The sequence below is a fragment of the Zootoca vivipara genome, chromosome 3 (assembly GCF_963506605.1).
Source record: "Zootoca vivipara chromosome 3, rZooViv1.1, whole genome shotgun sequence".
In the NCBI taxonomy this organism is placed as follows: domain Eukaryota; kingdom Metazoa; phylum Chordata; class Lepidosauria; order Squamata; family Lacertidae; genus Zootoca; species Zootoca vivipara.
Genome location: NC_083278.1, coordinates 112,808,241 through 112,833,109, shown reverse-complemented (window position 1 = coordinate 112,833,109; position 24,869 = coordinate 112,808,241). Strand labels below are relative to the sequence as shown.

Below are 24,869 nucleotides of genomic sequence, written 5' to 3'. Positions count from 1 at the left end.
ACAAACTTTGGAAAAGTAGCTGGTCCCTTAGGTAAACTCATAGAATCATAGAGTTGGAAGGTACCACAAGGGTCATCTAGTCCAACCTCCAGCAATGCAGGATTATTTTGCCTGATGTGGGTTTCAAACCCGCAACCCTGAGGTTAAGAATCTCATGCGCTACTGACTGGGTCATTCTAGGATACACCATGAAGAAATCTCCTCCACAAACTACTTCTCCAAAACACAGAGGCACCAATAAAATAGCTGCTAGGATACATGCTGTTTTAATTCACATGGACAATTCAATACAGAATCAGCTCCATTAAAAGCACAAAAGCACAGAAAATCAGGAGAAGGGATTGCGGAGCAAAATAAGCTGGGTCTATGAGGGTTCAAGCTATGGAATTAATGCTGAAATCCGCTGTGAGTAGCCGTGGCATTATCTGGAGCAAAGAGAAAAACATTGTCAGATTCCGCAGTCTTCTACAGTATGTGGAATTGTGTAGATAATAAAGATTTAAAAACTTAATGCAAACAAATCAAAACCAGAAGCACATACTTAAATATAAAGCAAGGGTGTGGAAACACATAGTTATTTGATTTAAATCAGAGGTCAAGAACCTGTGGCCCTCCAGATATTGTTGAACTCAACTCCACCTCCCATTGGCCCCAACATAAGAAATTGTCAAAGGTGATGGAGATCTGTAGGCTGAGGACATCTGGAGAAGCACATATCAGCATCTAGGGTTGCCAGACTCAATAGAGGACAGGACTTCTGTGCCTTTAATTGCCCTGCTCTCTTTTGAGTCTGGAAACCTTAAAGAGAAACCAGCAGACCCTTTGCTTGGAAATCAGCATCTCCTGATTTGAATAACTTCTGGGTGAGGTAATTTGCGTGGACAGGCGGAGTTCCCCAAACCCCATGCGACCCCTGAGCAGAATAATGGCGCAAGACAACGTGCTATGGGATTAAAAATTGGCCACATTCAGATGTAGGGAGACCTTGGCTCAGGCATTGGGCGCTATCCTCTCCCAGGCCCCAGCCAGGGTTCTGGGAGGCTTCGGGGTTATCCAGAATGTATGGGGGTTTAGGGCTGGCTCTGGAGAACATATGTTCAAGCAGAGAGAGCCCGCCCCCCGTTCGCCGCCGCTGAAAGGGAGGGGGAACAATGTCAACTTCTTGGCATGGACAACTTCTGAGCAAGGTAATTTGTCACTTCCTCATTAAAAATACAGAATAGCTAGAAATATACCAGTCATTTTTATCCCCACCCCTCCTTGAAATGTAATATCAATGTTAACAAGAGAATGGATTTGTTAATTGGGGAGGATATTGATGGCTAAAAAAAGCTGCCCTGTGGTTCTGTTCTTTACTCTTGCTGTTATTTAGTAAGAGTGAAATCAGTTCATTGAAACAATTTACTTCCACTACCCTTCAGACAGCCCATAACTATGACCCAAAAAAGCTAGATGTATGCAGCGGCAGAGGAAGTTCCCGGGCACCTGGTGCAGCATGCCCGGGGGCAGGGTGAAACAGCCCCCGGGGTGGGGTGGGGCAGAACCGCGCTGTTCTGCTGGTCGCCTGCTGCCTCCCCCCCCCAGCTGTAGGATGGCTAAGGCCGTCCTATGGGCGGCGGCGGCGCACGCCATGGGGCCTCACTTCCAAAGGAGTTAGTTCTTCTGCTTCCAGTCGCTTCAGACTGCACAATATTTGATATCTTCAACATCTGTTACAGGCACAAGAACACACCAAGCTATATAGAGAGGCTTATAGAGAGAGAACCAACAGACAAAACAATGTTGACAATAGTACAAAGAATCCTTACCCCTTATTTGCAGCAACGTACATAACGTGCACACTCTCCAATTTGTCTTGTATGGTGTGGGCAAGAATGGTGGCAGCTGCCATGGGCACGGTAACATTCAGCATGTGTCTTTGGCCGCGCGAGTGCTATAACCAAAAGGAATAAAAGAACGGCATTTTCATCACCACTCCAGCTAATAGCAGACTCAGCTGGTGAGTGCCAACAGGACAGTAGCCAAAATAATAGAAGGGGCCACAGCTGGCTGGCCAGAAAACTGAACAGGGGTACACCAGCCTGTAACATGTGGGTGCAAGCCCCACATCTTCCCTCTCATACTGAACTTGAGTGCCCCCTTCCCTATTGGAAACCACCACCACCCCAAACACAGGAATGGTTTAAGCCAAGGGTAGGCAAACTAAGGCCCGGGGGCTGGATCCGGCCCAATCGCCTTCTAAATCCGACCTGCGGACGGTCCTGGAATCAGTGTGTTTTTACATGAGTAGAATGTGTCCTTTTATTTAAAATGCATCTCTGGGTTACTTGTGGGGCATAGGAATTCTTTCATATATATTTTTCAAAATATAGTCCAGCCCCCCACAAGGTCTGAGGGACAGTGGACCAGCCCCCTGCTGAAAAAGTTTGCTGACCCCTGGACTCAGGGGACTTTTCAGCAACACACACATATGCAGATTAGAATTTTTTTTCCTAATAAGAAAACAATAACCTGAAGATCACTTAAGCAACTTGAAAGATAAGGTGGTACATGTTACACCAATCCCATACCTTCCAACATTTCTCCGATGCAAATAGGGATGTCTTATTCCATAATGGTAATTTCACTATTTAGACCCCACACATCTTACTGGGTTGCCCCAGCCACTCTGGGCAGCTTCCAACATACATAAAGACATAATAAAACATTAAACTTTTTTTTTAAAAAAAACTTTCCTGTACAGGTTTACTTGTTTTTATCCTGTATTTTATTCTGTGAACCACCCTGAGATCTTATGACAAAGGGCAGTATGTAAATCAAATCAATCAAATCAGTCAATCGGTCAATCAAAGCACTACACTCTGGGTGGTTTACAGAACTAGGAAGATTTGTCTTACGCACAATGGTAAAAGAGTGGGAATTTATTAACTGTAAGGCATGCTTGCACTTGAGAATGTTGATCTCCTGGGACTGTCCTCATGGGAGGAAGGACCCAGGTGGCGCTGTGGGTTAAACCACAGAGTCTATGGCTTGCTGATCAGAAGGTCGGCGGTTCAAATCCCTGCGACGGGGTGAGCTCCCATTGCTCGGTCCCAGCTCCTGCCCGCCTAGCAGTTCGAAAGCACATTAAAGTGCAAGTAGATAAATAGGAATCGCTCTGGCGGGAAGGTAAATGGCGTTTCCGTGTGCTGCTCTGGTTCGCCAGAAGCAGCTGTGTCATGCTGGCCACATGACCCAGAAGCTGTCTGCGGACAAACGCCAGCTCCCTCAGCCTATAGAGCGAGATGAGCACCACAACCCCAGAGTCAGACACGACTGGACCTGATGGTCAGGGGGCCCCTTTACCTTTATCTAAGACATGGAAATAATACTTACCGGCCTGGTTCCTATAGAGCAGGTACAGGCAATCTATGGGTCTCCAGTTGTTTCTGGCCTATCCCAACCTCCCACCCTCCCGGACTGGGCTGTGGCTATGCCAACTGAGCCTGATGGGACTTGGAGTCCCAAGATACCTAGGAGCCCATTGCTGGCCCACCATGCAGCAGAGCATGGAAGCAGCAGCTACATACCCTCCCGAAGTCCACATTCGGGGATCATCAATTGAAAACTCACCTGGAGCAGCCATCAGCACGAAGAAGAGAACAGCTGTAAGGAAGGCAAAGATCTTCATGACTGGATGTGGTGTCAGGAGACGGCAGGATGGAGAGGTGCCGGAAAGGTCCTTGTATTTATAGGGCAAAGGGGAGTGTATGACATCATGGTACGTGGATCTCGTGGGTGCTGCTTGCCGTCTTCCTTCAATCTAATGATGGTATCATTATGCAAGCATATCCCTAGATACTTGGGAAAGTATTTATGGGGAACGCATAGCCCCAATACAACAGCCAGTTATTGACATTAAATGTAGTTATCTATCCTCATGCACGAAAACAATATTTAAAAAAAATCCTTTAATTACATGTAATTATCTTGATAGATTATGGAGATGAGGCAGCAATAGTTGGGTGCCACCTCCACTCCCTGCTGAGCAGCAGCAAGTTTCCAAGGAGTTCCAGGCACTCACCCAGGGTCTATGGTCCTTCGGGAAACTGAGATACGGCAGAGACTGTATTCCACCACTGACCTGCAGTCCCACCATCTAACAAAGGTATGTGTGGGAAGCAGGAGCCATTTCAGCCTAAAGTCCATTTCTCCTGATTCTGCCCCATAATCGTAAATTGGGGGCAACCATCTTTTTCTCTCTACACAGGAAATGGTGGCATGGCATAAACGGTGGCCATTTCCAGAGAGGTTTGTTGTTGTTTTTGTGTGCACACACACACACAAATATTTTGCCAATCCCCACAAGCACCTCCCTTTCCATCTGCTCCAAGCAGATCGAAATTTCATCTTCTCCATGTTGATATTTGGATTGGAAGCTTCTCAGTTTATGCACCTGAGCTGTGTAAGGTCCCATTCATGTTGGCATTGTAATAATAATAATAATAATAATAATAATAATAATAATAATAATAAATATTTTTATTTATACCCCGCCCTTCCCGGTTCAGAAACCCAGGCTCAGGGCGGCTAACAACAAATTTAAAATGCTTAATAAAAGCAGCATAAAATACAGTATAAAAGCATGGATAACAATAAAATTCAAAGTTCAAAAATCAATTTGGGGGAAATCCATCCAATAAACATTAGATAGTCACCAGGGCTAGCTGGCTGAATTAGACCTACTTGGGACAGCGAGGAGGCCAGGGGAGAATTAGCTGTGGGGTCCCAGAGCGGGTAATCGTCATAAAAAGGGGAGGGGAGGGAAGGGGAGGGAAATAAAAGATCAGGCTGAGTTCAAATTAAAGGCCAGGCAGAATAGCTCTGTCTTAAAGGCCCAGCGGAAGGAAGTTAAATCCTGTAGGGCCCTAGTCGCATGGGAGAGAGCATTCCACCAGGTCGGAGCCATCACTGAAAAGGCCCTGGCCCTGGAGGAGGATAGCCTGACTTCCTTAGGGCCCGAGACCTCTAAACTATGGTTATTCATGGACCTTAAGGTCCTCTTAGGGCACACCAGGAGAGGCGTTCCCGTAAATACGAGGGCCCTAAGCCACAAAACCAGCACCTTGAACCTGACCCTATACTCCACCGGGAGCCAGTGCAACTGGTAAAGCACTGGGTGAATATGCTCCCATGGCAGGGACCCCGTGAGGAGCCTCGCTGCAGCATTCTGTACCCACTGGAGTTTCTGGGACAGTTTCAAGGGCAGCCCCATGTAGAGAGAATTACAGTAGTCAAGCCTGGAGGTGACCATCGCATGGATCACTGTGGCCAGGTCGGAGCGGGAGAGGTAAGGGACCAACTGCTTAATGCTGCAAAGATGGAAAAATTGTAGCAGCAGCATTAATAGTAGCAGCAGTAACAACATCAGCAGTTCTCATCCACATGAGATAACAAGTGGTTAACATCTTGTTAGCCTTTAATTTTTAAAAGCAGGCGTAGATGAGTTGTGACCATCATTTCAGACTCTGAGCAAACCTTTCAATGCAAGCTTCCCAATAGCCCCTTTACCTGGTCATCACCTGTGCTAAGCATAGCTTTCCATCACCAGCAGCCAGTAACCACAAGGAACACTTGCCAAAGAACCTGCTTTTCTTCTCTTTTGTAGCCCAAAGGGATGTAAAGATTCACCTTAAGCAGAACAACTGGTAACATTTTGGTTGGTTGCTTAACCAAATCAGAAATTGGACTGGATCGTGTTTCTTCCCCACCCCCAGGGGAGATCTCTTGTCACCCACTCCCTGTTCTTGGGGGGGGGCATCATCCCCATCTCCCCCACAACTCCCCCCCACTACAACATTGTGCAAAGGATGGGAGGGAGGACTAAATCGATCGATTTTGGTTTCTTTCCCCTTCCCTCCAGCTGACCCATTGATTCAACAACCATGCAGATTTGCTTGCACAAAGCAGAGTTTAGAGCAGGCATCCCCAAACTTCAGCCCTCCAGATGTTTTGGACTATAATTCCCATCATCCCTGACCACTGGTCCTGTTAGCTAGGGATCACGGGAGTTGTAGGCCAAAACATCTGGAGTGCTGCAGTTTGGGGGTGCCTGGTTTAGAGTATTGGCCACTCCACATTGGCTTGGTTTTGTTTTCTGTTTTTGCAGATATATCCTGCAACATGTCAATAGTTCATTAGCGTTGGGTTTATACTAGACCATCCATGCATCATTCCACTTCATACTTCCTGAATGTTGCTTCATTTCTGCTTCCCCCCCCCACACACACACCTTTGCAGGGAGGCATGTGCCACACCCTGCTCCCCTGGGAAGAAAAAGCAAGGTGGTTTCTCCCAAAGAGGAGGAGCATGGGCTCCACATGAGGCATTTTGTTCTATGGGGAGATGTGGACACCAGACTATTTAAGCCTCTCCACCCTGCATTCGCCCTTCTTCTTGTGACAGCCACTCTCCTGTTCTAGCTGTATGGGCTTTGCTAATGGCCTTTGGCGGTGGGGGGGGGGATTTTGGGGAGGGACACCAATCAGCCTATGTCTCCCCTTGTTTTCCCGACTTTGCACTGTTGTCTATATGACTGGAGTGGTGCTTAAGAATTTGGCTTATTGACATTCCGTCTGGGTGGCTGGGTAATTTAAGAAACTATCAGATTAATATCTGAGCCGGATGTTATCACCTTCCAGTGATACTTGCTTACAGAATCACTCCTTCATGAGAACACCTCCCTGGAACATTTGCATAACCTCCAACGTTCCTCAGGTCAAAATAGGGAGGGTATGCTATCCCTTTGATGCCTGTGTTTCTGCCTCTGCTCCACCCCAGGCATTCTCACTCGCCCCTCCAACGGACTCTCATTGACCCCCCTTTTTTCAGCCCCCCCAGCCCCTCCCCACAGAGTATTTCCTTTTTTTAAAAAAATAATTTTTATTAAATTTTATACTTAACCACAACTACAACAAAACATGCACAATACAAAAAACACATAGATCAAATACACACGAACACTAAAAAAATTGTCTCTATTTCACTTTTCATAAACATTGACATGTGGACTTCCCCTACCTCCCCCCCCCCTTCAGATTTTCATTTTAAAACCTTATTTAACAGTTTTCATTTTATTTTCATTTTATTTTCACCATTCTATTTCCATACACTTTAACCTAATATTTATATACTATCCATTTTTTTTTATTAATTCTCTTTTAATTCTCCTTTCCCATCCCTTCTGCTCCCCAACCCCTAGGACTCCTCCTGCCACGAGGAGTCTCCCAGAGTCGAAAGGCGAATAGAGATGGTTCTTTTTCCGATTGAGCTCTTCCACCCTCCCCGTTCCCCCCCCACCTCAGGATCCCCCCCTGCCACCAAGGGATCCCAGTGCGTGGGCGACAGCCAGGAGGGGAAGAACCACCCAACCATCCCCAATTAACAATTCCTCTTTTACAATTATATTTCTAATATTCCCATTTCCACCATATTTCTCATTTCTAACTTTATTTATCTTTTTTTTCTTCCCTTGGCTAAATTTTCTTCCAAGAATATCCCTAATTTCCAATATTCCTTTTTCCTTTTATCCCATTTTCGTTTTTAAATCTTTTCACCCTCCATTATACCTCCACCTCCCCAGTTCATGACAATTCCCTTCCAGATCAGAGAGCTCCAAGTTTTAACAGACCAGTTTCAAACCATTTTATCCATCCTTATAACTCAAAACCTCCTTTTTCCCTCATCCCACTCCCTTTCTGCAATGTTTTGCAACCCAGTAATCCCTGCTTCCCCCCTGTTTCTGTCCTCTTCTTTGCATATTGTATTCCTTGTGGGTATTCTGTTCCTCAAAACAATATTGTTCTCCCCTCTGCAAGAGAGGGATAATCCAGAACCAAACTTGTTGAAACTTTTTCTTCATGGTGTGCTTCCTCCTGTTCTTTGGTAGCATTGTCATTAAGTTCATTATCTTTAATATCTTGCTCCACTGTTCTCTTATATATATATCCTCTTTCTGAAGAAGTTGATTCATTTCTTCAATTTGCAAATCATTCTTAAGCATTCCAATTTTAAGTTCCCACAGGAGTTTCAAAACATTTTCTTGGAATCCAGGTGCATAGTCTTTTGTTGACATTTTCAAGTCCTTTCAAGGACAATATGTAGCTAGAAAAACAGGAAGTGGTTGCTACTTATGTCTCCATTAATATTTTCTCAGAGCTGGCTGCCATGTATCCTCTCAAAATCTTGCTACTTTCAGTTCTATGAAACTGTTTCAAAAGAATTGAGAGCTGTTACAAATCTTAATGATTCACTGTCAGTTTTCATACTTATTTCAGCTCTCCCTCTGTTATAAACGTAGGAGTCACAAAAAAGTCACAGACAATCAGTTCATTCCTTTCCTTTATGGCGTCACAATAGGCTCTCTGTTCCCCACAGAGTATTTCCTACCAGAGGGATGGCAAGTGCCACCCCCAGTATACCAACGGGGCACAGACCACGTGCCCTCCACCCCTCGGAGAAACCCCCTTAATCCTGGTTTTATTTTATTTTATTCTTCCGTAGATTTACAAGAAGAAAAGAACACATGGAAAAAACAATAAATTAATAGAAATTCGTTCCCTCTCCCCAATCTCTCTTCTCCCCCAATCTTATACAGTATCCAACATTAATGTCTCGCACCGAATGTAACTGATCTTGTTGAAAAGACATGAAAATAGAGGTGATGCATGCGCTTCTGTAACCCAAAAACATCTTTAATAAAAATTATTTATTTAGAGAGAGAGAGAGAGAGAGAGAGAGAGAGAGAGAGAGAGAGAGAGAGAGAGAGAGAGAGAGAGAGACCAATGCATAAATTTTCAAATGGGGCAAGATTGGACACAGACACAAAAAAGCGTTTTTTGTTTTTGATGATGACTCCCAAAATAGGGACATTCCGGGGTCAAATCAGAAGCTGGGAGGGTAGGTTTTATAATCCCGGCACACCCTGAAAAATCAGGACACTTGGAGGGTATGCATTTGTGGTATGGAAAGTAAGAGGATTTAAGCAAGAAGCCACAGGGCATGCACTGATTGGAAAGAACAAAGCATTTCCCCCTTATATTTTAGTGGACGTGAACAGCCCTGAAATCAGGGTCACATACAGTATAATTGCCCTGATACCACCCTCAGCACCATGAATTCATAATTAAAAGGACACCCAAATAGTCTGATAACCTGGTCTTGCTTGAGTTTTCATTCTGATTTATTAGCAGAGTGGTTGTATGACAATGAGCTTTCATATCCTGTGTTCATCCTGATTTGCTGAATGAAATCTTTACTCCTCTTCCTGTAAGTCACTTGTTCATCCCGGACTCTTAAACGCCTTTCCAGTTGAACATGTTTTGTTCTTCATTTACTGAAACTCCAGAATGTACCAGGAAGCTACGGCTGTTAAGGGCCATGTCATTAATGCGTGCATTATTTAGGCCATATGGGTATGGTGATGTCCTATCCGGTTGGTTGGTTCCAGCTGTCAGTGGCACAGTGGGTGGGAGCTCAGTCCCAATATTTGCATGTTCACTGGAATAGGCTCCAGGAGTCTAGGCAACTGAAGACACCCTGCCGTGTACACATTGTACCCCCTGCACCACAACATACCTCATTCCTTGCTAGGGATTGAATGCTGGGCAGCATCTTCAGGCCACCGAAACTGGGAAATCATGGCATCGAGATTTTTATGAAGTCAGAGGCCTTTATTCCCCTCAAAGCGTCTCAAGAGCTCATCACAGCAAGTCTACAAATGGTCTGCTGCGAAAGTAGACTACACAAACGTGCATAATTCGCACAAACGTGCATTATTCGCACATTAGTGGGGGGAAATTTTGCGAGAATGTGCATACAAGGCAAAAAAAATGTGTACAAAAATTCATCTGTTAGGAGAAACACAAAAATGTACAAATCTTCATGAAGATTTTTTTAAAGGCAAATATATGCAGAAATGCGACAAACCAAACTTAAAATGCAACTAAGAGAAAATGAAATTGGCAAATACATACCGGCACATCCCTAGGCTTAGCTATAGTCTGAGTTATGTTAGGGCATGGGAACTAATTCTTATAAGTGGAAATCGATGTTGAGGATGAAATGTTAGGTAAGTCATACAGATGTGCGTGGCTGCTTGGGCTTTAATTAGAAGATTATGGCATTAGACTTTGCTTCTGTCAGGCAAGGAAACAAGATACACAGAAGGGAAAAACATGGATCTCTCTCCTCCCTCCATTGAAATGCTCAACCTGCCCTTGAATGCATTTGATGGGATGGTTTCAAAATCATAATCATTTCACCATGGGAGGATATGCCAGGAAAGTGAGCATTGCTTTGCATATTTGGAAATCAAGCTGGAGAAAAACAACACCCTGCAAACCTTCAGGCTATATCGAAAGTGACACGATGGCCAAAAACAATTACAATGTGAAACTTTATGGAATAATTCAAAACATAAAGATTAACAAACTAAAGTCTCTGAAAGTCTCTGAAAGTACTGAATGAATCACGGTGCCAGACTTTACCTGGCGGAGAACAAGCTGGGAAGCTTTGTAATCGGCAATGTCCAGTTCTGATGTCCAACTCTGAACTCTACTGAACAGTGTTTCCAGATAGCAACTACTGTTTCATTGAATTCTTCACCAGCCAATTAGTTCAACAAACACTTGTAAGTAGAAAGATATGTAATTTCTTCATAAACTGAAAATAAAATGTTCAAACGATGACCTCACATGCACAACAACAACTTCAAATAGCGTGGAAATTATAAACTGTAACATAAAAAGGTTACATACCCAATCTTTTTTCGAATAGATGTAATATACATGAGAATGGAAAATACTCTGGAACAGTGCTCATGCGATTATGTTACAAACAACACTTTTGGAAAAATATAAATAGCTGACCCCAGGTGTTACTAATAACAAGGAAACTGAGTTTAAAGATACAGTACAAAGTAACAACAAAGATACAGATAATCAAATAAAACAATTGAGGTCTAATTCAGAAACAAGTCCCCCTGGATGAATGGTTTTAAACATAAAGATAAAACGGGTTTCTTGTTGCTGTAACTGTTGCTCATAATCTTTTCTGATACCAATTGTACTCTGATTCACCCATAAAACTATAAATAATAAATCCATGTCTGAATGATTATGAGAAACAAAATGTTCTAACAGAGGTAGTCTATGCAACTGGAGATACCCTGCCATGTACACATTGTACCCCCCCCCCCCCGGACCACAACACAAATACAGTGGTACCTCGGTTTAAGTACACAATTGGTTCTGGAAGTCCATACTTTACCTGAAGTGTACTTAACCTGAAGCGAACTTTCCCATTGAAAGTAATGGAAAGTGGATTAATCCATTCCAGACAGTCCGTGGAGTACTTAAAGTGAAGCGTACTTAACCTGAAGCAAACTTTCCCATTGAAAGTAATGGAAAGTGGATTAATCCGTTCCAGACGGGTCCGAGGAGTACTCAACCTGAAGCGTACTTAACCCGAAGTATGAGTGTAATTGGTTCTGGAAGTCCGTACTTTACCTGAAGCGTACTTAACCTGAAGCAAACTTTCCTATTGAAACAAAATACAATACTTCCTATTGAAAGTAATGGAAAGTGGATTAATCCATTCCAGACAGGTCCGTGGAGTACTTAAACTGAACGTATTCAAACCAAAGCGTACTTAAACCGAGGTATGACTGTACATACATCCCTAGGCTTAGCTATAGTCTGAGTTACGATAGAGCATGGGAATTAATTCTTATAAGTGGAAATCGATGTTGAGGATGAAATGTTAGGTGAGTCATACGGATGTGTACGGCTGCTTGGGCTTTAATTAGAAGATTATGGCATTAGACTTTGCTTCTGTCAGGCAGGGAAACAAGATACACAGGAGGGGAAAACATGAATCGCTCTCCTCCCTCCATTGAAATGCTCAACCTGCCCTTGAATGCATTTGATGGGATGGTTTCAAAATCATAATCATTTCACCGCGGGAGGATATGCCAGGAAAGTGAGCATTGCTTTGCATATTTGGAAATCAAGCTGAAGAAAAACAACGCCCTGCAAACCTTCAGGCTATGACTGAACCATTGTGCCAGGAAATTTCTCTGGAGCAGGGCAGTGTCTATTTACTATTACATTCTAATGGATTGTTGAATATTCCTTTATTTGATAGAAGTTGTTTATTTCAAAGTTATGCTTTTATTAAGACTTCTTTGAATTCGATCAGATCGTTATCAGGTGATCTTTGCTGTCTATTTTGTTGTTTTTTCAACTTCAGAATCGCCTTCTGTATAGCAATATAGAAAGGTGGCATACAAATTTAAAGTGAAATGAAAGCAAGTTTGCAGATGACACCAAATTGGGAGGGGTGGCTAATACCCCAGAGGACAGGATCACACTTCAAAATGACCTCAACAGATTAGACAACTGGGCCAAAGCAAACAAGATGAATTTTAACAAGGAGAAATGTAAAGTACTACACTTGGGCAAAAAAATGAAAGGTACAAATACAGGATGGGAGACACCTGGCTTGAGAGCAGTACATGTGAAAAGCATCTAGGAGTCTTGATAGACCACAAACTTGACATGAGTCAGCAGTGTGATGCAGCAGCTAAAAAAGCCAATGCAATTCTGGGCTGCATCAATAGGAGTATAGCATCTAGATCAAGGGAAGTAATAGTACCACTGTATTCTGCTCTGGTCAGACCTCACCTGGAGTACTGTGTTCAGTTCTGGGCACCACAGTTCAAGAAGGATACAGACAAGCTGGAACGTGTCCAGAAGAGGGCAAGCAAAATGGTCCAAGGCCTGGAAACGATGCCTTATGAGGAACGGCTTAGGGAGCTGGGTATGTTTAGCCTGGAGAATAGAAGGTTAAGGGGTGATATGATAGCCATGTTCAAATATATAAAAGGATGTCACGTAGTGGAGGAAGAAAGATTGTTTTCTGCTGCTCCAGAGAAGCGGACATGGAGCAATGGATTCAAACTACAAGAAAGAAGATTCCACCTAAACATTAGGAAGAACTTCCTGACAGTAAGAGCTGTTCGGCAGTGGAATTTGCTACCAAGGAGTGTGGTGGAGTCTCCCTCTTTGGAGGTCTTTAAGCAGAGGCTTGGCAGGCATATGTCAAGAATGCTTTGATGGTGTTTCCTCCTTGGCAGGGGGAAGTATAGGGCTGGGAAGCTTCTACTGGGGTGTGGTTTGTGATTTGGAAAGGATTCATAAGGAAGTTACAGCCCAAAGACAACATCCTGTTATCTAGATATTACATGTAATTACCTGGAAGAGGTAGCAGGTGGTGATGCCTTACGTCCTAGTTGATCTTACAATTAGTTCAGTACTGCCTAGTTGGACTGAAATCAGCGGTCCAGATTTCCACACAGGAGACTTCTCAGACCCTACCTGCAGAAACCAGGGACTGAATTTAAGACCTTTCCCCTGTGCAACGAATGTACCCCACCACTGACCCACCATCAAATAAAGGTGTGGTTGGGGCAGCAAGCATGAGCTATTTCAGCCTAATCTGCCCCATAATGGTACAGGGGGAAACCAGCATTTTCTCTCCACAACTGGTGGCATTGCATAAACTGCTACCATTTCCAGATAGTTTTTTGCTAAAAACATTTTCTTGACCCCAGCAAGCAGCTGCTCCAAGCAGCTACAAATCTCTTCTTCCCCATGTTGACATTTAGATTGGAAGTTTCTCAAGTTATGGACCCACCATGCTTATGGGCAAGCATAGGCAAACTCGGCCCTCCAGATGTTTTGAAACTACAGTGGTACCTCGCAAGACGAATGCCCTGCAAGATGAATTTTTCGCAAGATGAATGCATCTTGAGATCTGATGGTGACTCGCAAGACGAATTCAATTTGCGAAAAATTTGTCTTGCGAATCGCGGTTTCCCATAGGAATGCATTGAAATTTAATTAATGCGTTCCTATGGGCAAAAAAAAAAAGAAATTTCAATGCATTCCTATGGGAAACCGCGAATCGCAAGATGAATTTTTCGAAAAACGAATTGACTTGCGGAACGAATTAAATTCATCTTGCGAGGTACCACTGTACAATTCCCATCATCCCTGAACATTGTTTCCTGGGGATGATGGGAGCTGTAGTCCCAACACATTGGAGGGCAAAGTTTGCCTATGCCTGCTTCTGAGCTTTGCAAGACACCACCATGTAAGCAATAGCAGCGGTAGCAGCAGCAGCAGAGGAAGCCGCTTGGGCACCTGGGGCTGTGCGCCCAGGGGCAGGGTGAGGGCAGGGCGCACTGCAGGGTCTTCAGAGTGCCTGCCTCCTCCCACTCACCTGCCCTACAGCTGGGGGGGAGGCAGCAGGCGGGCCGTTTGCGCAGCGTGGAGCCTGGACACGCCCAAACCACCATGCGCGTGGCTCAGACAGCTGCAGCCTCTGTGGTGAGTGCCGCCCGGCATTTTGTCACCCCCCTCAGTGGTGGCACTCGGGGCACCCCGCCCCCACCGCACCCCCTTCCTCCGCCCCTGGGTAGCAATAGTCGTAACAATAACAAAAAGAAAAACATTTTTATCCATATGATAAGGATAGCACCTTGTTTGCCTTTTTTAAAAACGTGCCTAGATGAATGATTACAATCATTTCAAACTCTGAACAAGACATTCAATGCAAGCTTCCAAATAGCCACTTATCTGGTCAACAGCACCCAGTGGCCATGAGTAACACTTGCAAACTGCTACTTTTCTTCTCTTTGAGAGTCCAAAAACCTTGGAAGATTCACCTTATGCAGAAAAACTAGTACAGTCATAGCTCGTGTTGCGTCCGCTTCATGTTGCGTCTTTTCAGGTTGCGTCCCGCAGCAACCCAGAAGTACCGGAATGGGTTACTTCTGGATTTTGCCACTCACGCATGCGCAGAAATTCTAAATCGTGCTTCGCGCATGCGCAGAAATTCTAAATCTCGCCATTAACCTGCACAGACACGGCGCTTCAAGTTGCGGGCTTTTCACATTACAAACGGACCTCCGGAATGGATCCTGTCAGTAACATGAGATACCACTGTAACATGTTTTGCAGGCCTTGGTTGATTCTTTAACCCCTTCCTTTTGGTGAGAATTCCAACAGTATCATTACTTGGTTTTGGCTTTTTCGGATGACAGGACATTTGAAACCTATGGCATTTTTATAAAATTGCTTTTTCTTTTCTTTCTTTTTTGCAAATATGCAGGCAGCACATAAGTGGAGGCAAACAGCAGGCATTCCCACAAGGCAAAAGATCCACTACCTCACACTGGGTGCAAACATTCCTTCACTTGGGGGTACAAATCTGGTTTGGCCAAGATTTTAATGCGCATCTACCTGATTCAGAAACAATATCCCACCAAAATACAGCAGTTTTTCTGCCTTGACCTGAATTTTGTGATGCTTTTCATCAGCCAAGCAATGTCTACAAAAAATTATTATACAGCCAAACCTCGGCTCCTGGATGCTCTGGTTTTCAAACGCTTTTTCAAAACCGAAAGTCTGACGCAGCTTTTGCTTGAGTACAGGAAGCTCTTGCAACGAATCTTGCAAACAGTTAAACCGAGAAGAGAATTATTCAGCAGCATTGGGCAAACAAATACATCCAAGAGTATTAAAATCCAAGAGTATTAAAATACATCCAAGAGTATTAAAAGAACTGACAGAGGTGATTTCAGAACCACTGGCAATAATGTTTGAAAATTCCTGGAGAACAGGCAAAGTTCCAGCAGACTGGAGGAGGGCAAATGTTGTCCCTATTTTCAAAAAGGGGGAAAGAGAGGACCCAAACAATTACCGCCCAGTCAGCCTGACATCAATACCAGGAAAGATTCTAGAACAGGTCATTAAGCAAATGGTCTGTGAGCACCTAGAAAGAAATGCTGTGATCACTAAAAGTCAGCATGGGTTTCTGAAAAATAAGTCATGTCAGACTAATCTGATCTCATTTTTTGAAAGAATTACAAGCCTGGTAGATGAAGGGAACACTGTGGATGTAGCCTATCTTGATTTCAGCAAGGCCTTTGACAAGGTGCCCCATGATATTCTTGTAAAGAAGCTGGTAAAATGTTGGCTACACAATGCTACCATTCAGTGGATTTGTAACTGGCTGACTGACCGAACCCAAAGGGTGCTCATCAATGGCTCCTCCTCATCCTGGAGAGTAGTTACTAGTGGGGTGCCACAGGGTTCTGTCTTGGGCCCAGTCTTATTCAACATGTTTATCAATGACTTGGAAGATGGGCTTGAGGGCATCCTGAGCAACTTTGCAGACGACACCAAATTGGGAGGGGTGGCTAATACCCCAGAGCAGGGGTTCCCAACAAAATTTTCTCGAGGACCCCTCATCGAGCCGCTATTGTGACAAGGACCCCCATTAATTCCTAATCCTAAAATTAAAAAGTGAGAGCCAAATTAAAAGTAAAAGTAAAAGTAAAACCGATTTCCAAGTAATCAGAGCTATATTTTCTAATTTTTCCAGTAAGCTTAGTCACTGACTTACTTGCTTGAACATCAAATGCATTATCTTCCTCTTCATCTGTAGGCCTTTGTCGTTTTAACGAACCACTTTAATACCAACTGTGGCATCAAATAGAGGGGTGGGGGTGTTGAATAAACTCAAGGGCTGTCTGTGTTTTTTTATTATTAAGGGTTTTCTTGGTTTACAAAGAAATGTGCAATGTCTCTCTTAGCATTTTTACAAATCAGTTTCATTTGTTGAGACATTGGTGAGGAGAGGGGAAGGAAAGTAGATGGGGGGAGGGTGGGGTGGGGTGATAATGTTTCTATTTTGCTTAATAAGTAAAAACATTATCACTGTGTTGACGTGAAGTCTGGGAAACTTTCCCACTGCCCTAATCAGCCCACCATCTTTTGATCTCTCTCTCTCTCTCTCTCTCTCTCTCTCTCTCTCTCTCTCTCTCTCTCTCTCTCTCTCTCTCTCTCTCTCTCACACACACACACACACACACACACACACACACACACACACACACGAAGCTGAGGTGCAGAGCTCTGCCGGCGTGATCTTTTGAGAGAGAGATCTCTCTCACGTTAAAGCAGCTGAGCTGCAGAGGTCTGCCAGGACGCTTCCCCAATGCCCCAATCAGTGTGATCTTTTGAGAGATACAGTATTTGCAAACACTCCTCCCCCACCCCGTGCTCCTCTTCTGCCGCCGCCTGCCCTTTTTTCAACCCAAGGGGGGGAGGGAAAGAGGGAGAGAGAGAGAGAAAGGCTGCCTCTGAGCGATGTGCGCGTGCGGGGCTCCAAGCAGAGGGAGACGGCTGACTGAGGGACGTTTCTCCCTCCGTGCTTTCCTGGCTGCTGCTGCTGCTGCTTTTTTTTTTTGCTTTACAGCCAGCGGAGTAAACTCCCTTGGTCGAGTTTAGGAGCTCCGCGCCGCCATCTTGCCTCGCCGGAAGTCCCAGTCTTGCGGACCCCTCTGGCATAGCTCGCGGACCCCTGGGGGTCCGCGGACCACCAGTTGGGAACCACTGCCCCAGAGGACAGGATCACACTTCAAAATGACCTTAACAGATTAGACAACTGGGGCAAAGCAAACAAGATGAATTTTAACAAGGAGAAATGTAAAGTACTACACTTGGGCAAAAAAAAATGAAAGGCACAAATACAGGATGGGAGATACCTGGCTTGAGAGCAGTACATGTGAAAAGGATCTAGGAGTCTTGGTAGACTACAAACTTGACATGAGTCAACAGTGTGATGCAGCAGCTAAAAAAGCCAATGCAATTCTGGGCTGCATCAATAGGAGTATCGCATCTAGATCAAGGGAAGTAATAGTACCACTGTATTCTGCTCTGGTCAGACCTCACCTGGAATACTGTGTCCAGTTCTGGGCACCACAGTTCAAGAAGGATACTGACAAGCTGGAACGTGTCCAGAGGAGGGCAACCAAAATGGTCAAAGGCCTGGAAATGATGCCTTATGAGGAACGGCTTAGGGAGCTGGGTATGTTTAGCCTGGAGAAGAGAAGGTTAAGGGGTGATATGATAGCCATGTTCAAATATATAAAAGGATGTCATATAGGGGAGGGAGAAAGGTTGTTTTCTGCTGCTCCAGAGAAGCGGACACAGAGCAATGGATTCAAACTACAAGAAAGAAGATTCCACCTAACATTAGGAAGAACTTCCTGACAGTAAGAGCTGTTTGACAGTGGAATTTGCTGCTAAGGAGTGTGGTGGAGTCTCCTTCTTTGGAGGTCTTTAAGCGGAGGCTTGACAGCCATCTGTCAGGAATGCTTTGATGGTGTTTCCTGCTTGGCAGGGGGTTGGACTGGATGGCCCTTGTAGTCTCTTCCAACTCTATGATTCTATGATTCTATGAATCGGAAGACGTTCCTCAGTTGTCGAATATTTCAGATGCCAAACGGACTTCCGGAACAGCTTACATTCGACAACTGAGGTTTGACTTTATTACAGAAAAATGTAAATACAAATTCATATATTGGGGACAACAACACTTAACAATGCATAAATGATTGGGTCATATTTGCAAAGCCTTTCCTTCGACTGGCAATCGATTTCAGCCACGTGCTGTGTCTGTTGACAGAGCAGCATTTTTTAAAAAATAAAAAAAAATATTAAACAAATTTAACAGAACAAATTATCAGTCAGTATAGCCAATTACATTTCCCTTTTTTTTCCTCCCCTCCCTCCCCCTCCCACCCTCCCGAGACTTCCCTCAGCTCCCCCCTCTAGTTTAATTGCACATGTTATTCTCTGCATGTTGTAAAATTGTACATATCTCTACTTTGTCTAGCCTATGTTCTCCTAATAAATTGTGGGTGTTTGTTCAAAACCTGCCAAGGAGTCCAAGTTCTTTTGTTGTCTTTTTAAATAGTTTGTAAAAAAAAAAATCCCATTTTTCTTTAAAATCACGATTGTCCTTCTTTTTAAGATAAGATATCTTTATTGTCATTGTCCCCTTGCAGGAACAACGAAATTACTCAGTTGCTACATCCACTCAGATAAAGCATTCCGCATAATCCAAAATTACAAAACCTAATTAAAAACAGTAAATATAATACAAATAACAAGTAAAATAAGATGACTTCAAAGTCAAGGCTTTCCATTTAAGGCCAAAATCGCTCTAGAGAAGAAACTGTTCCTGAGACGGCTCGTTCTTGCCTGCATAGTTCTATATCTCCGTCCCCATGGCAGGAGTTTGTGTGTTACCTTTTCCAGTTCCACACAACTCATCATTTTTTTCTACCATTGTTCTTTCATTGGGACTTCCTCATTCTTCCATCCTTCTGCTAACAAGACTCTTGCCACTGTTGTGGCATACAGAGCAGATATTTTGCTGGTTTCAAAACACTGCTTCACATTGCTTCTGGGAAGGAAGCGTGAGATATCTGCAGGGATGCAAATCTGTTATGAGAATCAGGCACACCTAAGATTGATCAACGGCTTCCTGTCATGCCTGATCAGTACACAGCAAGTGGGTGGAATCTATTGCCCATTGAAGGAAAGGCTTTGCAATTATGACCCCATTGCTTATGAGAGTTTTCCCCAAACTGGCGACTTCCAGATATCTTGGATTGCATCTGCCCTCATCCTTGACCATTGGCAATACTGACCAGGGTTGATCTGGCAGTTATCACACTGGGGAAGGCTGCCTTAGGGAAGGCGAAGGATGGCTGAATCTCTCAATTTCATTTCTCTCAGTTTCTTATTTTTTTCCAGTTTTAAGTTTCTACTCACCACATTTCTGAATCTATTTGTGGCTTCTTCTTTAAATGGAAAATGTCCTCATGAAGATTCACCAATATTTTAGTGCAAATTTCTCCCCATATATCTACACCGTTCTGTGTGCAATTTTGCTGACACAAACATTTTTACAAGCAATATATCCTATAATAATGCATGTTTACATGCCATTTTCACCAATACTATATACTGTATACGCATGTTTCTGAAAGTGGGGATCAGGTAGGTCTGCATCAAAATCCTGACCAAACAAGATTTGTACCCCAGCTGAAGAAATGGTTGTTTTCGTCCAATGTGGGGTGGGTGGGGCTGAGAGACTTCAAAGAAGTGTGACTAGCCCAAGGTCACCCAGCAGCTGCATGTGGAGGAGCGGGGAAGTGAATTTTACAAAAATGCCAATGTCAACTCACCCAATTGGATCAGAACTGTCCTGGAAATTGGGTCCTCCCTAACAAGAGGGCACATGTTGCAGTGCAACCTGGCAACCAGACCCTGTGTTGTGGGTGGGAATGTTTGGATGACCGCAACACCCTATTGGATGCCCCTCGGTCCTGGGTGCAATTTGACCAATGGGAGGTCAGCTAGAACGATCGAGGGACCTCTATTTAAGCCCATGCACGTGTCCCTGAGCTTCCTCTTTTGGGCTCAGTGCATCGGAACACTCACCCACCTCTCCCTATATTTAGGGTTTGCGCTTGACCTTGCTATGCCGTCGTGTGTCGTCTGTCGTTGGGACAGGGGCCCGGCAGGAATTTCCCCCACTTGGCTGATTGGCTGGTGCCACTTGGGTTTCGCCTGCCACGTAGCAAATCGTCACAACTCGTAAGGTTGCAGATAGGCTCTGGTTCAGGTGATAGCAGTGGCAGAGCGCTCTGGCCAACCCTATATAATGGGTATTCCACTAAAGGAATCCACGGACTCACTGGTTGGTCTTCCCTGTGAGGGGTTGTGCCCTGAGCCTGAGTCCAGAGGACATCTGGGTGGAGGACTAGCAGGGCTCCTGCTTTCCACTGTCCCAGGTGTTCACCCAAGGCTGATCTATGGTTGGAGCCCTGGGTCAGAACTACCTGCAAGGGTTCAGGGAGCTAGTCGAACCAGAGCCTATGCAATCACTCACTTGATGTAATCAATAAAGTTGTGACCTAAATTCTGCCAAAAATTTGAGTCTTGTCTGAATTTATTTCGGGGGGTGGTTAAAAAGTCTACACACGCAAAGGTCCACAGATCTCATTTGTATGCAGAAGATGCATTCTCTGTTGAACCTATACAACAGCGGTAGCCAACTTCCAAGAGACTGCGATCTACTCACAGAGTTAAAAACTGGCAGTGATCTACCCCCTTTTGGGAGGTTCAGGTCAAAGTTGTTGAGCTTTTTTTTTTAGGAAGGAAGACCTGTTTTGGGGGGTTCATGTAAAAGTTGTTGAGCTTCTTTAGGGAAGAGGAAAGCTACATTGAGCTTTTTTTTAGGAAGGAAAGCCCTGTTTTGGGTGGTTCAGGTCATTTTAGGGGTGCAGGGCAAAGATGTTGAGCTTTTTTTAGGGGAGCCAAAGTTTTTTAGCTTCTTTGGGGGGAGCCACTGATCTACCAGTGATCTACCACAGACGCCCAGTGATCTACCGGTAGATCACAATCTACCTGTTGGACATGCCTGCTATACAAGGTACAGGCATGACATATGAAAGCAGAAAGCAGAAAAGGCCCCTGTCGTGTGCCATGTTTAGACCAAGCAATAGACAAATTGGGAAGTTTATTATTCCAGATTGTATGCGAAAATGTATCTTATCTGTATGAAAAAAATGTTCATGAAAAGGTTGAGGAATTTTCATGAGAACTTTTTTTTTTTTTAAGGAATTTGCAAGCCAATGTTGAAATGTGATGAACTGTAAGATTAGAGACTGTCACTGATTGGAAAATGCATTTAAAAATGTGGTATCAATGAATGCCTAAAATGGAAGATATGTGAACAGTGCCAGATTTACGTATAAGCTAAACAAGCTATAGCTTAGGGCCCCACTCTCTTGGGGGCCCCCAAAAAAATTAAAGGGAAAAAAAACTAGATGTACATTTCCAAAATATAAGATAAAAAACAATTGCTCCTTATGTATTTCAGTTCAACAATTATTTTGATAAAATACATATTTTGTTATACGATATGGCTTTAGATACCTATTAGGTCCATAGATTACCATACAGCATATATTCAACAACAACAAAAAACAGCGGCAATTTGTTGTTGACAAAGGACAGCTGGACATATAAAGGGCCCCATTACCTTCAGGAGCTTAGGGCCTCATCAGACCTAAATCTGGCCCTGTATGTGAAGATGTCTCAAGAAAATCAGGATGATTGCAAGATGTCAATGTGCATTGTTCCATGAACCCTATGTTAACAAATCAGAATGAATGCTCAGTGAAGGAAAGGTATTGAACCCTCCAGGTATCCTTTTTATTGGGCATTCACAATGATTTGTGTTCATGATGGTATTAGGGTGATTGCATGTGAGCCCCTACTTCCCTTGTTCAGCATAATTTGTTTTGCTTTCATTAGTGGTCTCTGGTTGCCCGTGCTTTCATAACTAAATCTTCTAACAGGCACATATATTGTACTTTTTTGGAACCAACTTAGGGATATATTCCCCACATCTATCAACAATTGCTCTAGTGGCACAAGTTTATTATTTCTATCAAAATTCCATGAAGTGGTAATAGGCCGCCTTTTCCCATGATCCCATTTTAGCTTTTACAGCAGTATCTTGTATTTTCTCATGAAACTGTATTGATTTTATTTTTTTATTTTATTTTTTTTTTAAATGAAACTGTATTGAGCTGAGTGATAAGCAGCCCAGGGCCAGTCGTTTCTGCCATAGCACGCACCCCCCCCCCCTTTCAGGTTTGCATAATTGTCTTTAGCTAAGGATTTAACTCTATTGAGATTCTTTGGGACATCCCTTGAAATTGATTAATTTTAGCCTGCCAATTTTTAAGCATTCTAGGGTGGAGGAAGGTGGGGAAGACTTGGAAAAGAAACATAAAACTAGGAATTAACATAATTTGATTAACATCAATTCCGTAATCACAAGTAATGTCCAGGCAACAGGCTGTTGTCTTCAGGTTGTAACTTCCTTATGAATCCTTTCCCAACTTATCTAGGGAAATCTTTATCTTAATTGTGGTAATAGGCAACTGCAGCAAAACATTGCACAGTACCCACAAGATGTCCAACCCATTGTGTAACATGCTCCTCTTTGCCATATAAATACAAGGACATTTCGAGCATCTCTCCATCCCGCCCTCTCTTGAAACACCATCCAATCTTTCAGTCATGAAGATCTTTGCCTTCCTTACAGCTATTCTCTTCTTTGTGCTGATGGCTGCTCCAGGTAAGGTTATTTATTTATTTCATAAAAAATTATATGCCACTTGATTGTAGTAAAGCTCAAAGCAGTTCTACAGTGGATCCCTAAATGGGAACTTCGGGAGAATATGCAATTGCCTGCTATCATGCTCTGTAGCATGGTGAGCAACCAATGAGTCCTTGGATGTTTTGAGGCTCCAATTCCCTTGAAGCTCAGCCAGCATGACCACTGACCATGTGTGATTGGAGATGTAGTCCAGACATAGATTTCCTGCAAGACAGAGCTGTTCCACCTGGCCTTTGGGCTGGACTTAGTCTGACCCCTGTGTTTTCCTCCCTCATGGCTTGGATTTATGGACTACTTAAAATGAGGCTGCATTTTAAATTTTAATATTGTATTTTAATTAATTGCTTTTTATGTTTTATTGTAATTTATTGGTGTTGGCCGCCCTGAGCCCGGTTTTGACTGGGGAGGGTGGGGTATAAATAAAATTTTATTATTATTATTATTATTATTATTATTATTAAAACTTGCTCTATAGGAACCAGGCAGCTAAGCAAGATTGGATGTCTTACTGTCTTTTAATTTGTTGAAAGCTGCTGGGGCAACCTAGTCAGAGGGGGGAGGGCAAACAAACAAATATTATTATTCTTCCTCTTCCTAAATAGGAAGCCCATAATCCAATGAAAAAATTCCTAGGAGACTAACGTTCTCAAGAGCAAGCGTACCTTAGACTTAATAATGCCCATGGTTTCAACATCCTGCATACCGGTAGATGAATGTTTGTGTTTTCATGGTTCCATTCACCACCCAGAGAGCATAGTTTTGTGGACAGTGTGCAAGTAAACAACAAAATAACTCAATATTCCATCAGTCCTAGAAGCCCAGAGGCGATTTTCAAGTTGCTAATTTTTGCTTACCCAACTTTCAATGGTGGTTGGATGGAGGGGGGGCAATAAACTTTCTTTGTAGGCTGTTTGAAGGCTCATTTGGGTGGGTGATTCCCATGTCCAGGAGAAAGAAAGGTTAACTGTTCAGGATGGTGCAGTCCCTGTGGAGGAGAAATGCGTAGAATGGGATGTTCCTGGATGTATCTTTTTCAATAGAGCCCCAAATACCCCCCTGTGCCCAGGAGTGTATTTTACCGATTTCACCTGGTTTGTTAGCTATGGTCATTCCTGGACACGGAAAGCCAAACCATTATATTCCATGCATTGGTAACCTCAAAGCTGGGTTAATGGAATGTCCTTTATGTGAGGCTGCCCAAGAAGACCAGGAAATCATTCTCTTGTTATTTGGGTGGTTTCCAGTAGGGGAAGGTGCCTCCAATGCTCCAGCCTCAGCCCCTTCCATTGGTTTGGCTACAGTCCTGTTGACACTCACCAGCTGAGTCTGCTATTAGCAGGAAGGACAATGAGAAGACAACTTGTTCTTTCTTTTGCACAGCACTTGCGCAGACATCAGAGCGCGAATGTCGCAAGATGGGTGGCAGCTGCTATGATGGCTATTGCCCAGGAGGCACACATCACAGGGGACATTGTGGTAACCCAAGAAGATGGTGCTGCAGAAGATAGGTAAGAATTCTAGATGAATCTCCTGCCCTGTTGTCAGGATTGCTTGGTCCATTGGTTCTTTTTATCTAAGCCAGTTTGGAGAGGTCCCAGTCCAAAGCCAAACCCGGGCTGGCTTTTAAGGCATATTAATGTATCCGGCAGGAGAATAAGAATACCATATCTGCATACAGAGCACAATAAGTAGGAATGCTGCTGACCAGAGTG

The 24,869-nt window shown here is 43.7% G+C and overlaps 2 long non-coding RNA genes across 2 annotated transcripts; one reads left to right on the top strand and one right to left on the bottom strand.

Annotated features, from left to right (window-relative positions):
- Positions 1-250: 250 nt before the first annotated feature.
- On the bottom strand, positions 251-3,769 carry LOC118079538 (uncharacterized). Its single transcript, XR_004691845.2, has 3 exons — positions 3,613-3,769; positions 1,809-1,933; positions 251-425 (listed from the first exon to the last, which is right to left on the bottom strand). It is a non-coding gene; the product is annotated as an uncharacterized LOC118079538 (long non-coding RNA).
- Positions 3,770-22,763: 18,994 nt separating this feature from the next.
- LOC132591924 (uncharacterized) lies at positions 22,764-24,616 on the top strand. Its single transcript, XR_009557398.1, has 2 exons — positions 22,764-23,115; positions 24,538-24,616. It is a non-coding gene; the product is annotated as an uncharacterized LOC132591924 (long non-coding RNA).
- The last annotated feature ends 253 nt before the right edge of the window (positions 24,617-24,869 follow it).